The sequence below is a fragment of the Anomalospiza imberbis genome, chromosome 7 (assembly GCF_031753505.1).
Source record: "Anomalospiza imberbis isolate Cuckoo-Finch-1a 21T00152 chromosome 7, ASM3175350v1, whole genome shotgun sequence".
NCBI classification, from domain to species: Eukaryota; Metazoa; Chordata; class Aves; order Passeriformes; family Viduidae; genus Anomalospiza; species Anomalospiza imberbis.
Window position 1 is genome coordinate 11,020,979 of NC_089687.1, and position 18,401 is coordinate 11,039,379.

Here is an 18,401-nt window from a genome sequence, read left to right on the forward strand (position 1 = left end):
AGCAGTTGAAGCATCCTGCTGTGAAAGTAAGCACAGTATTCAAGGGTCATTTGAAGTCCAGCTGACCAAGTCCTTTCTTTAAGACCACTTGAAGATGGAAGGGAAAATGGAAAAAAAACTCTCTGAAGAGAAACAGAAAATTACACCAAAGGAGCAGTTTGAATGAGAATATTATGTAGCTGCCCGAAGTGGTGGAAAAAGATGACCACACAGGGTTAATTGCATCTGCAAAGTGTTTTCACATTTAAAGGAAGAAGAAAAATGTTAAATCCTACACTATTTTTTGTTTGTCAAGTCCATTAGTAAGCTTCTTAAACTGGCATGTAGCTCTGTGAACTCTTTCAGCCCATAATCATGTTACAGGTGTGGTCAGGGTGGCCCACAAGACACTTGTGTTTCCCATGGGAGAGGGAAGAACCTGTGTTGTAAACACCATACTGAACAGGGGTTCAGGAGTGGTTCTGGCACAGCTGGAACCAGTAAACATGGCTGGGGCTAGGTCCAAACTAGCAGAGCACTCAAAGAGCTCTGTGGTTGCAGCCCCCATGGCCCTCAGATCCAGAAAGATTTCCTTACACAAAGGATTTGCTTGTAAAGGACCTCTGTGGAGACTGAGCATGTAATGAGATCTGGGGCGCTGGTGCAGACTGAGCAGAGCTTTTCAGCTTTGTCTCAGAGCTGGCCCTGCAGGGTCCATGCTGACTGACAGTAGTGAGGTGTCTTTATGATTTTCATTTTGCTGTTGTTGTTTTCTATTACCTGGGATATTCCAACTTCTTGTTACTTTGGATAGCAGCATGCAGAGGGTATATGTGATCTGTTTTTTTCACATAGCTAGGACACAGGAATTTAACACACACCTTATAATTGGCATTCATTATACCAATAAAAACAGCAATTAACCTGCTACCCTTGTCTGAGATTGACAAAACAAGGAATTAAAGTTGTTGCCCAGCAAAATTGGATCTTTTACTTTCTCTCAGAAATAAGACAGTTCTAAAAGGCAATTCACTTGAGATCACAAGAAAAACTAACCATCGAGGGGCTTGAACGAAGGAACTTGAAAACACATTGATGGCTTTATTGCTAAAAATCTTGTCTTTCCATTACATTAAGGTTTAGATAAAATATGTAAAAAGAAGCTGGCATTGCCAAATTTCTTGCTTAGTGAGTTTAGTAGCATAAACAAGCACCTCTACTTCATGCTGCAGGTGAGGTTTGGATTGTACACACCCCGTAGGAAGCAACTTGAGGATCAGAGATGATTCTTGTGTGAGATTGTTACTTCTTTGGCAGGATGTGAGTCAGCAACAGGTCTTGTCTAAAAGACATGACTGGAGGGGATGAATTGGGCCATTTTCAGTTACCAGCAGGACAGAAAACCCCACCTCTCAGCAGTGTGTAGTCACAGCCTTGGGCACATTGTGCCCATGCCAGATCTTGTATAGGAAATTATATTTGAACAGGTCTGGTCCTAAAGAAAGACTCTTTAAAGGTGTTGGCATATGATGACATGGATGAGAGAGTTGTTCCTGATGAATTGGTCAGACATGGTGTCACTAGTCCCCCCCAAAAGATATAAAGTTTCTGACATTTGAAATCATTAATTATCCTTTAGCATTTTTCAAAAGTGAAGAGGTCCTTGTTCCATTTTGCATGGTTATTTCTTGGCAGATATAATAGAATAAGAATTCATGTAGGATTTTCTTCTCTGTACTGTTTAACAGCAAGTGTGTATTAAGCAGTGGCCACAGTGCTCTCTAGCTCCAATCCTTCTCCAATTCATCCTCTTTTTCATACATGAGGCCTGAATTAATTCAGTGTAGAATTGTGGCCATAGTGTATAAGACACCATTATATCCTTCCAAGGAAAGTACTGTAGAAATTCAAGATCAGTATTTTAAAACACCCTCCAGGTCTGGACTCCTGCCTTAAACTCTATCTGAAAATAAGCAGAAGTGCCAGACACTGCCTGTTTTGCCCTGCTGCTGGCCCCCTGCCTTCAGAGCAAATTAGGAACAAATGTGGAACTCACAGGCCTGCTTAAGCACTCCAGCAAGTTTAAAAGCAAACATGATGATAAAAAATCAACAACCTTTTCATCGAGTTTTAACTCTCTCTGACTCGTTAGTAATGATGGAGATGTATTATGTAAAATAGAAATGTAATATATTTTCATTTCTTCATGATATCTCTTTATAGTTAGTAAAGGAGTAATGGGGTAATTGAGGGGAACTATTCCTCCAACTATATTGTTGGAGGAGATGAACGAACTTTTTCCTCACTGATATCTCCTCCTGTGAGAGAAAACACATTCCTTCTCTGATGGTGTTGTGACTTTTGTCACGCTCCACTTCTGAGAGTGTTTGTTAATTGGCACCTCTCAGATGAGCCTGTCTGTCAAAATCACATGTAGCACCTGGATGCATAGTGTAACAAAATACTCCCAGTATTTGAAAGGAATCCAGATTTAATATCATATTCTATAAATAAAGACTCCTTGTTGATACGAGATTGATGTGATATGCCTTTAATCATAAAAATGAAAAGTTGTCTGTGCATTTTCTTTCTAATGTTGAAGCTTTCAGATCCCAGATCAAGACAGAACTTGGACCCACAAATAAGTGCCACTGAAATCGATGACTCCTAGACATAAGCTGAATTTTAAGTAAATGCTTCTATTAAATGCTTAAAAATGAGGCCCCACTTTTCTTAAAATTCATTAGATTTCATTTTTAGACTTTATTGGTGCTCTAATTTCTGGGGATTTGGAAATGTCCCTAAAAATGGGGATAGACTATATAGTTTCCACAATACTGCTTTGGCCACCGTCCTGCAGCCACATCCAAAGAGTGCAAACTATTTTCATAGGAACAGAGATTTCCTGGATACTATACAAATCTATAATCCCCCTTCTTCACTTGTAGCAAGCTAAACTTACATCCAAGAACAGATGATCGTGCAACCAAGTTCATGGAAAAAATCATTGACATTAGAAGAAGGGCTCTCTATTAGCATGTTGCATTTCCCTAGTGAATGACATTGTCTGTTCTCATGTCCTGTGTTCCATATTAGCAGCTCTGGAGGTTGCAGGTATGCTTTAACCTCTTGTTTAGTGATAATGACTGAAATAATTAAACACAGAGAATCTCAACTAAAGCCTGTGGGGTCAGTGAAAAGGTCCTTACTGACTGGTTTTGATGATACCCTTGTTTTCTGTTCAAATCAAACACTGAAGTAGGAACTGAGTTCAAGAGAGTGTCCAGCACTTCATGATGAATACAGGTGTGAGTTTGGAGTCCTTTCCCTGGGAGGTGGACTTTGCAATATCCGTGGATATTGCAAAGAGAAGTGCTTGTGTGTACAACGTGGGAAGGCTGGAGAAGCACGTGGCTGAGCATAAAAATGAAGGATAAAGTGCTTTCCTTGCGCTGATGAGAGCGAACACACAGACAGAGAAATGCACACAGACAGAATGAGCCCTTTCATGCAGGGAGTGATGATTTACTGATGTGCTGACTGCATACCAAGTGCAGCTGTGACAGGAGCAAGGCTCTGCCCCACGGGAGACTGGGTGCAGACACCCAAACACCTCAAGTCCTGTTTTCTTCCTTACGCCAATATTGTTCCACTGACTGCATGAATTTACTGCTGACCTATACCAGTATGAGTGTTACGATTTAAGCCCCTTCTCATCTTCTCTTCTCTCTATTTCCAAGCTGGTGTAAAAGGCAGCAATTTGCATGGCTGTCAGTATAACGTGCTTTGCTTAGGTGTGGTGGCCCAGATATGGGCCTATTTCCTTTAGTACTGATGATCACTTACATTGCTGTAGACACCACTGGGTCCCATTCTGCTGGTTATTGCAGCGACTGAGGAAAAGGCAATCCCTTTGCCAGATCAAGGGCCTGAATCTGATTTCATGTCCTCCATGACAGGTTAAATGAGTTGAAGTCAATGGAGTCTTGCAGGGTGAGAGGAGAACGGAGCATCCAGAGTGATGGATCTACCTACTTAAGGAGTTTATATGGCTCCCAGAACTGTGATGTTTGAATGCCTCACAAACTTAAAGACCACTCCTGTGAGAGATGGAAGCACTGTCATCTCTGCCTAACAGCTGGGCAACTGAGATACAGTGAGATGAAATACCTTGGCCAAGGTCACTGTGGAAATCTGTCACAGAGCAAGGTCTGCCAAATTAAACCTTGCCAGGTTTCAAGCTGGTATGTGGACGACTGGGCCAGCTTTCCTTGTAGCATGAGGTGAATGGGCTGTTCCTGCCTTCTGTCCCCCTCTGCCCTTTCTTCTCTTTCTTGAGTTGTGATGGTGGGAGCTGCCTACTTGCAGGCCACTGAAAAGGATCAGGCAAGGCCCAGCCCCTGAGATGCTCTCCCCAGCACAGGTTGGCTGAGGTCCCCTGAGGTGCAGGCAGAGGATGGATTCCTGTTTCCCAGGAGTGTGGGAATCTGGGGTCAGCACACCAGCAGCCTGCTCATTACCAGGGTCTGAACTGTAGCACCTTCCCCTCTCACATTTCTGTTATTTAGGGTGACTAATCATAATAACAAATTGATTAAGGTTAACTGGATAAAGTCATCTAAGTCATATTTACTGCTAAACTAACTGCCCAGGGAGGTGAATTAATGATCTTTACAGAAACCTTTTATGGTTATTTGGCCACAAGGTGTGATCTGGTTTGATCTTTTATGCAACATAAATCAGTTTAATGGTTAAATCTGTGCAGCTAGCTGTTGAATTTAAATGAGGGCTTTTTAAATGAAGTATGATGCTTTTTCACACACAAAGGGACATTGAGCAGGTGTATATTGCAATTAAATGGGAAAACTTACAATTAGATAATGTTAAGTTTGTGACACTGGCTGACAGAAGCCCAAAGATTCATGGTGAAGGTCCATGATCAATCATTAATCCCTGCCACTGCGGAAGAAGTAAAATTGCAAATGGTTTCAGCTGAGGTCAAAGCAGTGTGGGAGAGTGATGCGGGTCGTGTAGCGGATGCCTGATATCAGCCATTCATTTCAATAGCCTTGGGTTCAAATACTCTGTTGAGTTACAGATGGAAATTATTTGGTCTTCTGAGACAGCTCTCAGGCTTCTAGTATTTATGCTGTTTTGGTTAACACCCAGGAAGGTCTGGCAGAAGCCAAGGATCTGTTACAATAGGCAGCTACAAACATGTCCTGGGAGATAGCTTCAGATGGTTGCAGATTTTCCAGGATGGGAAAATGCTAAAAAGGCATTGGTAGCTCTCCCAGCCTTCCTGCACTTTACCGCTGCTCTTAAATTGCCTGATGTAGTCACAGCCTGTTCTCCATCATTTAGACAGCAGTGATGTCTCTCCCAGGGGCTTGCTGTTTAAATAGTGAATGCACTTTGGGAGGCAGAGGCTGACAGACCTGTGCCAGTGCACCCCAGGTCAACAACCCAGATCTGAAAATGAAACCAGAGCTTCTAGTCTACAGATCACTGCCTGCTGGGTATCCCATGAGTCCTGTCTTCTCCCAAGGATGGAAAAGGGGATCAACTATTAGACAGGACAGCTTAGCCATGAGCTACTTCCCTGGGAATTTGCTGGACTTGAGAGCAGTCTGTTAGACACACGTGTTTGCTCAGGTGTTTCCTAAAGAAAGGGAGGAGTGTTTGGGATGTTGACTGAGCACTGGGAAAAAGCTGTTTGTATTTGGGAAGGCATGGAGAGTTAATGCTTCCTGTTTGACTTTTGTTCCGAGTGCTCCTATGTTAATATTTTACTGGAGATATTAAAGAATAGGCAAACAGCTGAGATGGGTGGATGTAGGTGAAAGGATTCATAAATGCTCAGAGAGGGATTGGTCCAGGCAGAATAAGACACTTCTTTCCCATCCAAGTCAAAGTGGTTAATGGGGCATGGGCCTCCTAATCTTGTCTCCTTGTTAAGCAGATGGCAATTCCTTAGTTTTTCCTTTAGAGCTCAGTCTCGTTAAGAGATTTGGCCAGGTCTTCCTGCATGTTTGCACTCCCTGGTGTGACCAGGACAGGCAGCAGAGCCATGTGCCCACAATATTGAGCTGGGACTTGATCATCCAGTTACAGCCTTAATTCTTGTGTGTTCCCCATCCATGTCCCATCATGGAAAACAGATCTAGTAATGCAGAGTTCTAGGTAAATACTGCTTTTAAGTATGAGGATGAAAACGGCTGTGTAAGAGTTAAGCCTACTTCTCATAGCTGTGCCTTAAGTTCACTGCTTGAAGTAAGAAGTTTCCATAAAAGATCCACCTGTGTGCAGGGTCAGAGTGCATCATGGGCACTTCTTGGGTTACAGGTTTTCAGAACTACCAGCCAGTTTGTTTTGTTCCTCTCTAGTGGTTCACCTGTGCTGAAGTTCTCTCCCAGTAAAGTTTTAACACTTACAGTAATCATTTACATCTTCAAAATGAGTTGCAAACACAACTGAAGAGTTGTTAACAAAGAAATCAGTTTTGCCTTTTTGATTTTCAACTCACTTTCATAAAAACCCTACCTGAGTATTGTAATAAATGCTGCTCATAGAACAAGGAAAGGAAAATTCCATTGATTACTTTTTGTCTTCTTTTCCTGGTCAAAGTTGTGATTAACAAAGTTTTAATTCAGTTTTTTCTTTATGAACTGGTTTGAAACACAAAACAACAAGAAAAAGAAATTAGCTACATTCCCTCCAGCCTGCTTTTGCTGTGAATTTGCAGTATTGGAAATTGGAGGTGTTTGGATTCTAATGCTTTTACTTTTAGTTCATTACCTTTTTGTGTAGAACAAAATAAAAAGAACGTCACAAAAATTTGTGATTTTTTTGAGCCTTAAAAACAGAATGCAGAGGTTCAGGATAGTGCCTGAAACTGCTCCAGACATTTTGTATTGCATTAAAGTACAAGTTGCTGCATTAAATCTCCCACCACTTTGGTGAGGTAAGTAAATATTATGATCCTATTTAACATATGCCTCAAGCCACATAAAAAACCAACTAGATACTTGGCATCTTTGGAAGTAAATCATTAAAACTGCAGCTCATTAAATGAAGACTCAATTCAGTAAAAAGAGAGGATGTTAGGACTGGAATTAGACAGGGTCATTGACCCATCTCCTGTCCACCAAACTGTGATGTAATGACATAGTGACATATGAAAAACTGTACTGATGATTCTGATGGCATTTCAGATGTTCACGGTTATGATTGTTTCCCTGTTTTTATATCAAAGCTCATAATTTCTGCTGTGCTTGGGCTTGTGTAAAGGGTCATAACCAGCTTAGATCTGGCTGGCTTACACTCAGGGGGATTCTTGCCTGGAGCCCTGGTACTGTATGAAGCTGGGATCTCAAAACAAAGTTTGAAAACTTGATTGGCTTCAAGTTCAGTTTATATCATGGAGAGCACAGGATTTCCACCAAAGTGCATAAAGAGGCTTGAATGCATGCAGAAATTTTTTGAAGCAGGAAGCAGGGCTGTTGTGGCAAGCTTGGAAAGTGGTTTTGTTTGGAAACAACCTATTTTCTGTAGAAAGGCAGTCTGAGGCTGGGCGGAGAATGTTGGATGCCAATTGCTTTGTTTCTTTACCACTTCACAGAGAAATTGGCTTATTTATTTTATTATCAAGACTTTCAGGATTCTGAAAATGAACATTATGATTGCCCTGTGCCAAGCCTGCACTGGTCTATCAGTCACTTTTATGTATATTTCAGGATGGAAATCAAATCAGAAATCATAGAAATTTTGTTTCATTTCCAGACTATTAAAGTTGTCTTGTTCATGTCATTTTGATATGAAGTTTGCATTTGAGAAACCTCCAGATATGGCAGCCAAATTCTGTCAGCAGAGAGAGTGAATAGTGGTCATCTGAAATATCTGGCCCTGACAAAAATTACTCAGGGATGCATAGGTCAGTCTCTGCTCTGATTATATGACTTGGTTTTCTTAATTTGATGTTTCAAGACTGATTTTAAAAATATGGTTGGCCCATTCTGCTGAAGAAGAGATGTAGTCACACATCAGCATAGCCTCGCAATTTAGGAAGATCAAATGCATCTTTCTTCTTTCTGTCCCACCTCTCAAGGAGGAAACCAAGAGGAAAAGAATTGTGTGGGCACTCTCTCAAAACACTTGCAGAGTGTCAGCAGTTGCCTGCTTCAGTTGTGCTTTCAGTTTTGCCCTGGCAGAGCTGTCCAGTTAGAAATGAAAAGTAGTGTTGGAGCCTAACTGTGGAATTCAAAGAAAGAGCTAGTTACTAAGCATTCAGCATTGCTCCAAATTAAAAGGGCTATAAAACACAAAGCAGATGTTCAGAGGGGATGCAGGCACTGTGAGAAGCAAGCAAGTGAAGGTAAATCAGCTCTGCTTGCTCAAATGTCCACATCTCCATAACTCTGCCAGATATGCTGCAGAGAGGGAATGGGGAAGTGATCCAAACATTTCAGGAGCTGGAAGCAGCTTGCACCTGGGGGAAAGGAAATCTCTGGCTATAGCACATCTTCATTAGTTGTCAAAAAACTTTGCCCACTTGACACTGCTGCTCCAAGTGCTCTGTTTTCACCTGGCTGTGCTGTAACTCTCATTTTCTGCTTGTGCTGCAGGAAGAGAACCAAGCAGCACTGCCACTTTCCCTGCTTTGCCCTTGAAAGGTGAAGACACTCCATTAGAGGCAGAGAGGAAAGGCCTGTGTAAGGGCACTAGCACAGGACTTGGAGGATTCTGGTTTAATTCTTGCCTTTGCCACAGACTGCTTGTGTGACCCCAAACCAGCAGGTTAATCTCCATGTCCTCGCAGTTCTGCCGTTGTAGGGATAATCCTTCCCCAGCCTTTTCCTTCCTTGTCTTTCATATGAGCTCCTCGGGGCAATTGTGGTCTCAGCTTTTTTTTTTCCTAATGCAGTAATGCGACAGTAGGGCTCCATGGGTTGCAGGAAAAATAGAACAAAAACCCAGGCCTGCCTGAGCTGATTCAGGCCTCAAACAGATGGAATCAGAGGGTGGAGAGCTGGTGCTTGCCAGATTTCTGAGAACTGTGCCCTATGGGTGTCTGCAGGAATGCCTCTCTGGGGAGAACTCTCACGGTTGTGCTGAATGTCTCTGTGTTGTGCTGGAGATGAGGACTCTGTGACACTGCAGTGCCACGTCAGCCACAAGGGATAATGAGGTGCTCTGCTGATAGGAGAAACTATGTGTGTGCTGGGCAAATTCCTGTGGGTCCAGATTCCAGAGCAGTTTCTAGGCAATAAAATTCTACTTGCAGTTTTTGTTTCATTTCCCAGGCCTGTGACTTGCTTTACTTACCTGAGGTTCACAGCACATCTGTTAAGGTTCAGAGGAGCCTAGAGGCTAAAATGGGATTTGTAACTCTGTAGGACAGACACCATTTGAGCTCAGCCTCCTGCTAGAAACAACACTAAGAGACTGAGTTCTTACGATGACAAGTCACTTCCAAGCTGGAACCTGAAACAGTTTGCCACAAGTCACAGTGGCTGCATTTTAAATGGCCTCATGGTGCTAGGTCACCCTTACACGTTGTACCTGTTACAACACTGTGGGGCTGCCAGTAGCTCACTGGTGAACCCTCCTGAAACAGAAGAGAGCTCTGCGGGGCAGCTGCTCCCCAAGACAAAGCAGAGCACAGAGGGTAGGAGAAAACAACAGCAGAGAGAGATGGCTACTGGCCAGGTTTGATGATACAATTTTTAGGAAATTGTGAGGGTATAGAGAAGACTTCTGTTTTCCCTGACGTGTTAATGATTCTTGTGGCTCCAAAGCATTTGAGTGGAGAGGCAGCATGAGAACCTCTATTCAGTTCTGCGGGAATAAATGGAAACCTTGTGATGCTGTGGGACAGCCCCAGCCCTCCTCTGCAGAGGAATCTGAGCAACAAACCAGAAGTGGCCCAAGCACGTGTTGTGAGCCTGCAGACCCAGACCTGCTGAAAAGCTCTTGAGCACGTTTTGAGTAAACTCAGAAGGGTTTGTGTGTTTGATTTGGATCTGGCATTCCTTCTGTCACAGCCTTGATTGGCAACGTCCCTGCAGTGACTGGGGCCCGAGCAGAGTGATTTACAAGGGAAGTTGCTATGTTAAATAAAAGTTACATAAGGAATATTTTACCCCCAGCTGCACACAAAAATGCTGCTGTAATGCCGTCAAGACACTGTGCTGACTTCAGAAACCGCCCGTGTGAAGTTCGAGTATCTTGTTTTTCTCCCCAGGCCTCACGGAGGGGCTTGGAGCTGTAGCTGTGCTCCTCTGCTGCCTGTCCTCCCCTCGCAGGCAGCCACAGCATGGGGGGCATGGGCACGCAGCCCTTGCAGCAAGGAGCCCTGTGCCTCCCAGCATCAGTCATCCCCCAGGCAGGGCCGTGTGGTTTGCAGGGGAATTACCCCCATCTCTGCACACTTCTGGCTGCCTGGGTGCAAGTCAGCTCCAGCCCGGAGGCTGCAACCCGAGCCGTGGCACGGCACAGAGCTAAGAGCCTCCTCAGGGCTTGTTAACAAACTTCCCTTTGATGCTCTTTGAAATACAGTTCTGTGGCTCCTGGTCTGCATCCAGAGAGCCCGGGGTGTGGGTAGGCCTGGTACGAGCGAGTGCACACACCTGCCCTGCAGGCGCGATCGGCAGCATGCCAGAGCAAAGGCCTTGCGGGTCTGAAGGGCAGCTCTGCCACCGGAATCACTGGATCCTGACATCTGGCTGCCAGTCCTGCAAAGGACTGGGAGCGTGAGCTGGGAGTGAGAGCTGGGAGTGAGAGCCGGGAGTGTGAGCTGGGAGTGTGAGCTGGGAGTGTGAGCTGGGAGAGCTGGGAGTGACAGCCAGGAGTGTGAGCTGGGAGTGAGAGCTGGGAGTGAGAGCTGGGAGTGTGAGCTGGGAGAGCTGGGAGTGACAGCCAGGAGTGTGAGCTGGGAGTGAGAGCTGGGAGTGAGAGCCGGGAGTGAGAGCTGGGAGTGAGAGCTGGGAGTGTGAGCTGGGAATGAGAGCTGGGAGTGAGAGCTGGGAGTGAGAGCTGGGAGTGAGAGCTGGGAGTGTGAGCTGGGAATGAGAGCTGGGAGTGAGAGCTGGGAGTGAGAGCTGGGAGTGTGAGCTGGGGGTGAGAGCCGGGAGTGAGAGCCGGGAGTGAGAGCTGGGAGTGAGAGCCGGGAGTGAGAGCTGGGAGTGAGAGCCGGGAGTGAGAGCCAGGAGTGTGAGCTGCGAGTGAGAGCTGGGAGTGAGAGCTGGGAGTGTGAGCTGGGAGTGAGAGCCAGGAGCATGAGCTGGGAGTGAGAGCCAGGAGTGTGAGCTGGGAGTGAGAGCTGGGAGTGAGAGCTAGGAGCGTGAGCTGGGAGTGAGAGCTGGGAGTGTGAGCTGGGAGTGAGAGCTGGGAGTGTGAGCTAGGAGCGTGAGCTGGGAGTGAGAGCCAGGAGTGTGAGCTGGGAGTGAGAGCTGGGAGTGTGAGCTAGGAGCGTGAGCTGGGAGTGAGAGCTGGGAGTGTGAGCCAGGAGCATGAGCTGGGAGTGAGAGCCGGGAGTGAGAGCCGGGAGTGTGAGCTGGGAGTGTGAGCCAGGAGCATGAGCTGGGAGCGTGAGCCGGGAGCGCAGCTGCCCTGTGCGGGAGTGGCTGAGCCTGGAGCAGTTTGCAGCAGGCCCTTGTGCTGTTCCCTTCCTTGGGCCCCTTGGACTGTTTGTGTGCTCATGACCCCCAGACCCTCTCCAGTGGGACTGCAAGCTATAACGTTTCAAATGAGAGAATGATGGCAGGGGGATAAAGAGGAGCAAGGGAAAGGCACCTAATACGATTTCAGAGAGCCCTCTGGCAGTCTGTCCGTGGGAGGCTGACATGTATAATAAGGAAACGATTTGTCTGGGAATGATTCAGCATGTAAAATTCTCCCTCCCTGACCTCTTTCTAAGTCCCCAGCATGGGATTGCAGGAGGTTTCCAGCAGAGGAGAGCCGATAAGGCGCAATAGTTTTCATATGCTTGGGAGAGAGGTCAAAGTGTCCATGCTGAGGCAGCATTCTCACTGCCATGTGGGGCTGCGTGGAGCCCACATTTCACCTTTACTCCATGGAAGGAGGTGGATTTTGTCTTGCTTAGAGACACATTAACCATCGGGGAACTGTACTTCCCAGCCAGCCCTTGGGGTTGTCCTTCCCACAGCCTCTCCCTCTGCCCTGGGACCATGGCAAGCAAAACCCCACCAGCAGCTGCAGAGCTCCTTCCCTGCTGATTTTCACAAGGCTGCCTCCACACTCTGAGCTGGCCCATTGGTATTTCACTGAGGTTTCCTTCCCTTTTGTGGGGGAACCACAAGGAGAGCTAGAGGCTGGAGCAGCTGCCCTGCAGGATCCTGGTACTGAGGCTGGTTTTCAGCAGGGGAAGTTCCTGTGAATTTTCTGGAGCTTGCTCTACATGTGAGGGTTGAGACATTCTTGCTTCTCAGGTGCTCTGAGAATTCCTTCTGTCCTGCACTATAAGCCTGACTCGCACAAATGATTACAAGACTGCTGTTTCTTGGCATTTGTATAGGTTGTCAGGCTCTCCCATCAAGTGTGGGAGGGGAAGAGGAGAGACAGCAAGAAAGTAAACTCAGCCACCCTGAGTTTGCAAATGCTGACTTTTAATGTAGTAGCCACATGTGTGTGCTTCTCTGTACTCTAATATGCACCCTGACATTTGCAACCTTCTTTCATTGAAATCTTTATTTTCTCTTGGGGTGAGATCTTCTTTTGCTGCTTGCTTTCTGCAGTAAGTTATACTAATTAAAGAAAGATATAGAGTGTGAGCACATCAAAATGGGCAGCCTGAGGGGGCTGCAGGTCCCTGCCTGCTGCCACTGTCATGTGGGGAAGGAGCAGCTGTGCTTCTGAGTAGTTCCCTTCCAGAGCAGTGCAGCTGTGTCCAGACCTACCGTTGCTCCCTTCCTTTTCATTAGCTGCATGTAGAGATGGCCAAGATTCCTGACTCAACAAGTTCTGGGCAGTCCGAATTCTCTGTGTGGCTGAAGGCCATGACATACATACAGCATGCCTTGGGGAGCTGGAGGGGGAGCTGAGCCTCGTTCAGAGATGGGAAAAGAGACAGGATCTGCAAAGATGTGACCATCCCGCTGTGGGACACGGCTGGACTGGGCATGCAAAGGGGTTTCAGGGTGAGAAATGAGTGATGATCAGCTCACTTCACCTGCAGCACTGACTTATGCTTATACCTGCTGCACTGCTGGCAGTGTAACCGGCTCAGCCTGGGGGCTGGGTTTGAAAGTTCTGAGTGTGCAGCTCAGAAGCTGCCTGTGGGCACCACAGGCTTAGTGAATTCACAGGGTACAAAGCCAAGGTGAATGAGGCACCCAGTGCTAGCCCACAGTGAGGCTGATGCTCAGCAGTGAGGGAGATGTCAGAAATTCAAGCCAGGGTTTATGAATTCACCTTCTGAATGCTTGGCTCTCCGGGTCCATCAGACCTACCAGCATGGGATCCAAGTGAGATAACTCTTTTCTGTTATTAGGTGATATCTGTTAGCAGACACCTCCGTTTCTGTTCTGTTCCTGGTGGGGACATTTTGGCCAGAAGCAGTTTCCAATCTGGCAAGCACAGCAAAAATATTACAGGAAGGGAGAGAAGTCCAGATCCATGGAGGAAATATTTTTATTCCCTTTTTCTTGCTGGTTTGAAAATAGCCCCTAAGCAGGATATGTCAGCCAGGAATTGAATTGTTTCAAGTTCCCTCTTCATATGTATCAGCTAGTAACAAGTCCACTCTGGACTGCTGTCTCTTTTCTGATTTTGGTGGGAATTTTAGGAAAATTAGCCTGGATTTGGATTCCTGCTTGAGCTGTGCATCTGCTGGGTCTGCCACTGGTAAAAATTGGCTGCCTTTTGGGGTGTGTGCATGCAATAAATGGTTCTTTGTAAATGTCTTCTCCCAGTTTCTAATATCCAGGGACTGGCACTGAAATGGGTAGCATTTTGCAAAAGCTTTTGCCTCTCCCTGTCTACATTTTGCCATCACAAAGCTAGATAGACTTGTTACCAATATAAATGCCCAGTCCCAGCTCTGTGTTTTGTACTTTCTCCTCATAGCTGCCAGTACAAATGTATTGCAGTCTGTCACAGCCAGGAGCAGAGGAAAACCGGGGAGTGTGGAGGAGATTTGGTGACTGTCTGTCAGTCATCATCTTCCTTGCTCTGCTGTTCAGTTTTGCTCTGTAGAACAAATCACGTAACCTTTCTGTGTCTCAGTCCCTTCCCATATAATGAGGACAAATATTAATTTGTCTCCTAGTGACAGAGGTGCGTTCATACTCACAAAGTGCTTTGGTAATCACAGGTATTCCGTCAGTGCCATGTATTGTTATCCAGCCATCTGCATGATCAGTGATCCTGACATCTGGCCACATGGAGCTGGGTCTGTGTGGTACTGCATGACCAGCTTCCTGCCGTGCCCAGGTGCTGAGTGTGTGACAGCCAAGAAATGGTGGGTCTGGTTGTGGCACCTGGGTCTGTGCTGCTGCTTTTCAGCCTGGCGCATTGGTAGCCATGGAGCTGCTGTGCCAAGGACAGCGTGCAGCTCCATGGGGAGAAAAGGATGCACAGATCCCTCTTGCTCTTCCCATCACCCAGCCCCAGCCTCTTGTCATCACTTTCTCTGTGAGCCCCTGGGAATTCTCTGGTGTTCAGCCATGGCTTGTGATGGGATGGTCAGCAAACCCATCTGCTCAGGCTCTGTGATCCTGCACCTTGGCATGGTGGGGGCTTGCTCAGTGGTAATTAACAATGTGCACTTCATTAGCACTTTCACCATGACTTTTCCAAGCAGTCTGTAAGTGTCACACCAATGCTTTTTTCATTACCTTTTCCCACCTCACTGTTGAAATAATTCTTTCAGACCTCTTCCCAGAGGAGCTACTGCTCACTCACTGATATATAGGGATTTCTTAAAGCCTGGGTTTTTCTGGTTTTCATACCTGGGATATTGTTTCCTATCTTGCCCTGCCTTCCCTAGACATTTAACACTTTGCATTTCTTTTACAGTCCCTGTCTGATATTTTCTCTCTGCATTTTGTCATCCCAGTCTTCTTTTTTAGCTTTCCCAGTCTCACTCTTTTATACAGGAAAATGGAGTTTTGAACATTCTCAAATCATCCTGTAAAGTTCTGCACAGCATAAATTCCTAGCAGCAGCGTCCTAGGTGCTGGTTAAAAATTATTCCCAAAAGCCTTTCATTCTTCTCTTTAAATACAGGTTTTGGTCCTTTCTGTAGAACATGGTGGTAGTGCTGCAGAAGCTCTTGGTTGCACTTAATGTTGAGAAGCCCAGGACTCTTCCACATGGACATCTGTGCAACCACAGGGGAAATACTTTATTTTAATTCTCCTAAGAGCCTTACAGAAGGTAATCTTCACAAGAACCCCAGGAACTGGGGTCTTGCACAGGTGGGAAAGCTGGCACACAGATGCTTAACTGGGGTCACAGGAGGAAATCAAAAGCAGAACTGGGACTGGGATTTTTGCACTGCTGCCTCCAGACATGCTGTTGGAATGTCTTCAACAGGTTTTCTGCTGCTTCAGTGCATGCACACCATCTACCTTCTTCCAAATGCAATGGAAACTGCCACCAGGCATGGACAGCTGACAGATTTTGAGCAGTAGGTCTGAGGTGCAGCTTTGGGAGAAGCATGGATTTATGATGACACATGGTACATATTATGATATGTGATGTGTAAGATACATATTATAAAATGTCCCTTAGTTGACTAAAAAAAAAAATCAATTATTTGCATCCAAGATTCCTGCTTGAAAGTATTTCTGTCTACAAATGGCCAAACAGCATAAAAGTTAATTGCTGTAATGTAGCCATTTGCCCTTTCACCCTATTGTTGATCTGAAGAGTAGTGGCTTTGCACAGGGTGGGAAATCTGTATGGGTCATTTTTAGCACTGACTTGTCAGGCTGTTTGCAAACTTATCTCGATGGGTTTTCCTGGGCTTTGCATCTCTGGCAACACCCCCACAGTGCAGCAGCAGACAGGGATTGGCTCTGCCCTTGGCTGCAGGCAGTGAGCTAAGCTCCCTCCCCGACACGGCTCTTCTCCCTTCTCTGCTGCTCAGGGTGTGCTGGGGGTATCTCGAGTGTTGCAGTGCTCTGGCTGAACAGGCATTCTTTCTTGTTCCAGAGGAGATCTGGGACTTGGGCTAGTCTGCTTTAGGTCACCTTGGCTATATCTGATTGTTACAGCAGTGTGTTGCTCTGACCTATCTGTGTACCAGTGGTCCCAAGCTGCTGGTTTGTACACAAGAAGCTGGGATGCTGCTGCTTGCTGAATATTGTGTTTTGAATCTTGCTGCAGAGTGAGCAGAGTATAGATTATCTGATCAGATGGCATGTGGATTATTGCTTTTTTGTTGTAAATAAAACAAAGCAGAAAATCTGAGATGTGATGTAGAACAGAACACACAGCCAGTCTGGATCTTTGGCCTTTGCAGCTCAGGCCAGTACCTGCAGAACATAAAGGGTTAGTTATTCTTGCAGTAGCATGATTAGGTGCTATGAACACTAATGATCCAAAAAGCTCAGTTTTAGCTTACGTGAGAATTGTATCCAACTTTTTTCATGCCTGTTAACTTTGCAGACAGAAAAGTTCCAACAGGAGCCAGAGATCCAGGCAACCACATGAAAACTTACTGGAAATGCACGTAGTGTCTGACTAGACCTGTGGTCCGTGGTGGGGAGTTAGACAAGGTGAGACTGTAAAAGGCTGTAATTGTACACAGGAGACGGCTGTGATTGCTTTGAATGTGGAGCCATTGTCAGGAACACACAGGGAAAAGCACTGCCTATTTGAGCACTCTTATCTCAAACTTCTGGCTAAGTGAAGTCAGGAAATGATTGGGGGGTGCTGTTGTCTGTGCATTTTCATCCCTGGGATTTGAAGAAACTTGGGATTTTGTGCTGCCTTTGGCATGGCTGTGCTACCCTTTGCCAAGTTTCATTAATCAGCAGCCAGGGGTTACATGAAGGGTATAGTGTCTACCCGATGGGAATTCAAGGACCACAAGGAGAGTTTTCAGTAACGTTTGTTTAAAGGCACTTCAAGGTTTTTAAATTATTTTTGGCTCCTGAAACATAACCGCCATCCTTTAACTATTATCAATGGCATTAGAGCTTCACATAATAACAGCATGCTGGGATCCATGAGAGTGTCAGACTGGCTTGCTGTTATATGAAAAATGTCACATCTTGCAGCATCTCAGCTCTTGATTTTTGTCTGGTTTTTAGCACTTTGGAATTTGATGCAGTCATATTATCAAAGGGGAAAATGTCTCAAATTAGATCCTGCTTTAAACAGATGCTTTGCAGTCTCAGATAAGTACAATTTGTAGACATTACTCAGAGAAATTTAAATGTTGAAGGCAGCTACACTCACCAAATTGCTGGCATCCACCTAAACTGCTGAATTTTTACTCCAGATTCCCATTACCCTGTGAGGAGATATTTTCCTTCTGAGGCATTCCCCTCGATTTGCTGTTATCCCTGAGACTGGTGTCTTCTGTGCTGAACAGCAGCACTATCCCCTTGTCTTTGAGTAACTTACACATCACTGTTCCCAGTTGTGTGACGGTGTTGCACTTTATGCATCTCTTTATGTGGACAGAAAGCCTTAATTATGGCACGTTAAATGGAACAATATGTAGAGCCTGGGCTAAACTCTGGGATATTTTTAGTCTTTGTTGGCCTTGTCATGGCCCTTGCTGTATTTCTCTGGGAAACAGTTGCTGAGTAGCATCATTTAGCTTGTCCCACATAACTCCAGGCTCTTGGAAAACCAGTTTCCTGCCAGGCTTGAGACTTCTGGGATGGCTGTTTTCCCAGTGGGAATGTGCCCATTTTAGCATATAAGACCTCATGCTATATTAATGTTCTGATGAGCGTTTGGGGTGGAAAGGCAATCTCAGAATTAGTGTTGGTTTTGGGGGGAATAAATCCCCAAGGTCATGAGTTTAAACCATGGCTAGGTTATGTGTAGCCAACATCTGACCTGGATCCTATGGCAGCATGAGCATTGCTGCTTCCAAAATAGCTTGTGTGAAATGCTGGGGTACAAAATGAGGGCGCATGAACCTGGGGCAGAGAAGTGGCTCCAGTGTCTGTCAGGGCCCCTGTTTCACAGCAGAAAGGCAGAAGGGCAGATAAGCCTGGGCTGCCTCCAGCTCTGTTCAAAACCTCCCCTTTAGCTCAAACCTGAGGCTGATGGTCCTGCAGTGAGATCTCTGGCTCTAGGCTGTTGTGCTTAAGTGCAGACACATGTTCAGCTCTGCCCATTGCCTCAAGCAATGGAAACCTCTAGCAAATGGTTGAGGCAGCCATCTGGGGACGGTGATGTCTTAAACTGCTGTAACATGATTTGCTAGGGCTCACCTG

General features: G+C 45.7%; 1 protein-coding gene and 2 long non-coding RNA genes across 7 annotated transcripts in view; 1 reads left to right on the forward strand and 2 right to left on the reverse strand.

Annotated features, from left to right (window-relative positions):
- LOC137476932 (uncharacterized) overlaps positions 1 to 18,401 on the reverse strand; it is a 541,698-nt gene that overhangs the window by 422,858 nt on the left and 100,439 nt on the right. The gene's annotated exons all lie outside the window — the stretch shown is intronic.
- The window catches only part of SEMA5B (semaphorin 5B), a 280,124-nt gene that overhangs the window by 52,833 nt on the left and 208,890 nt on the right, over positions 1 to 18,401 (forward strand). The window lies entirely within an intron of this gene.
- Positions 15,187 to 17,616, reverse strand: LOC137476915 (uncharacterized). Its single transcript, XR_011000689.1, has 2 exons — positions 17,461 to 17,616; positions 15,187 to 15,319 (listed from the first exon to the last, which is right to left on the reverse strand). It is a non-coding gene; the product is annotated as an uncharacterized lncRNA (long non-coding RNA).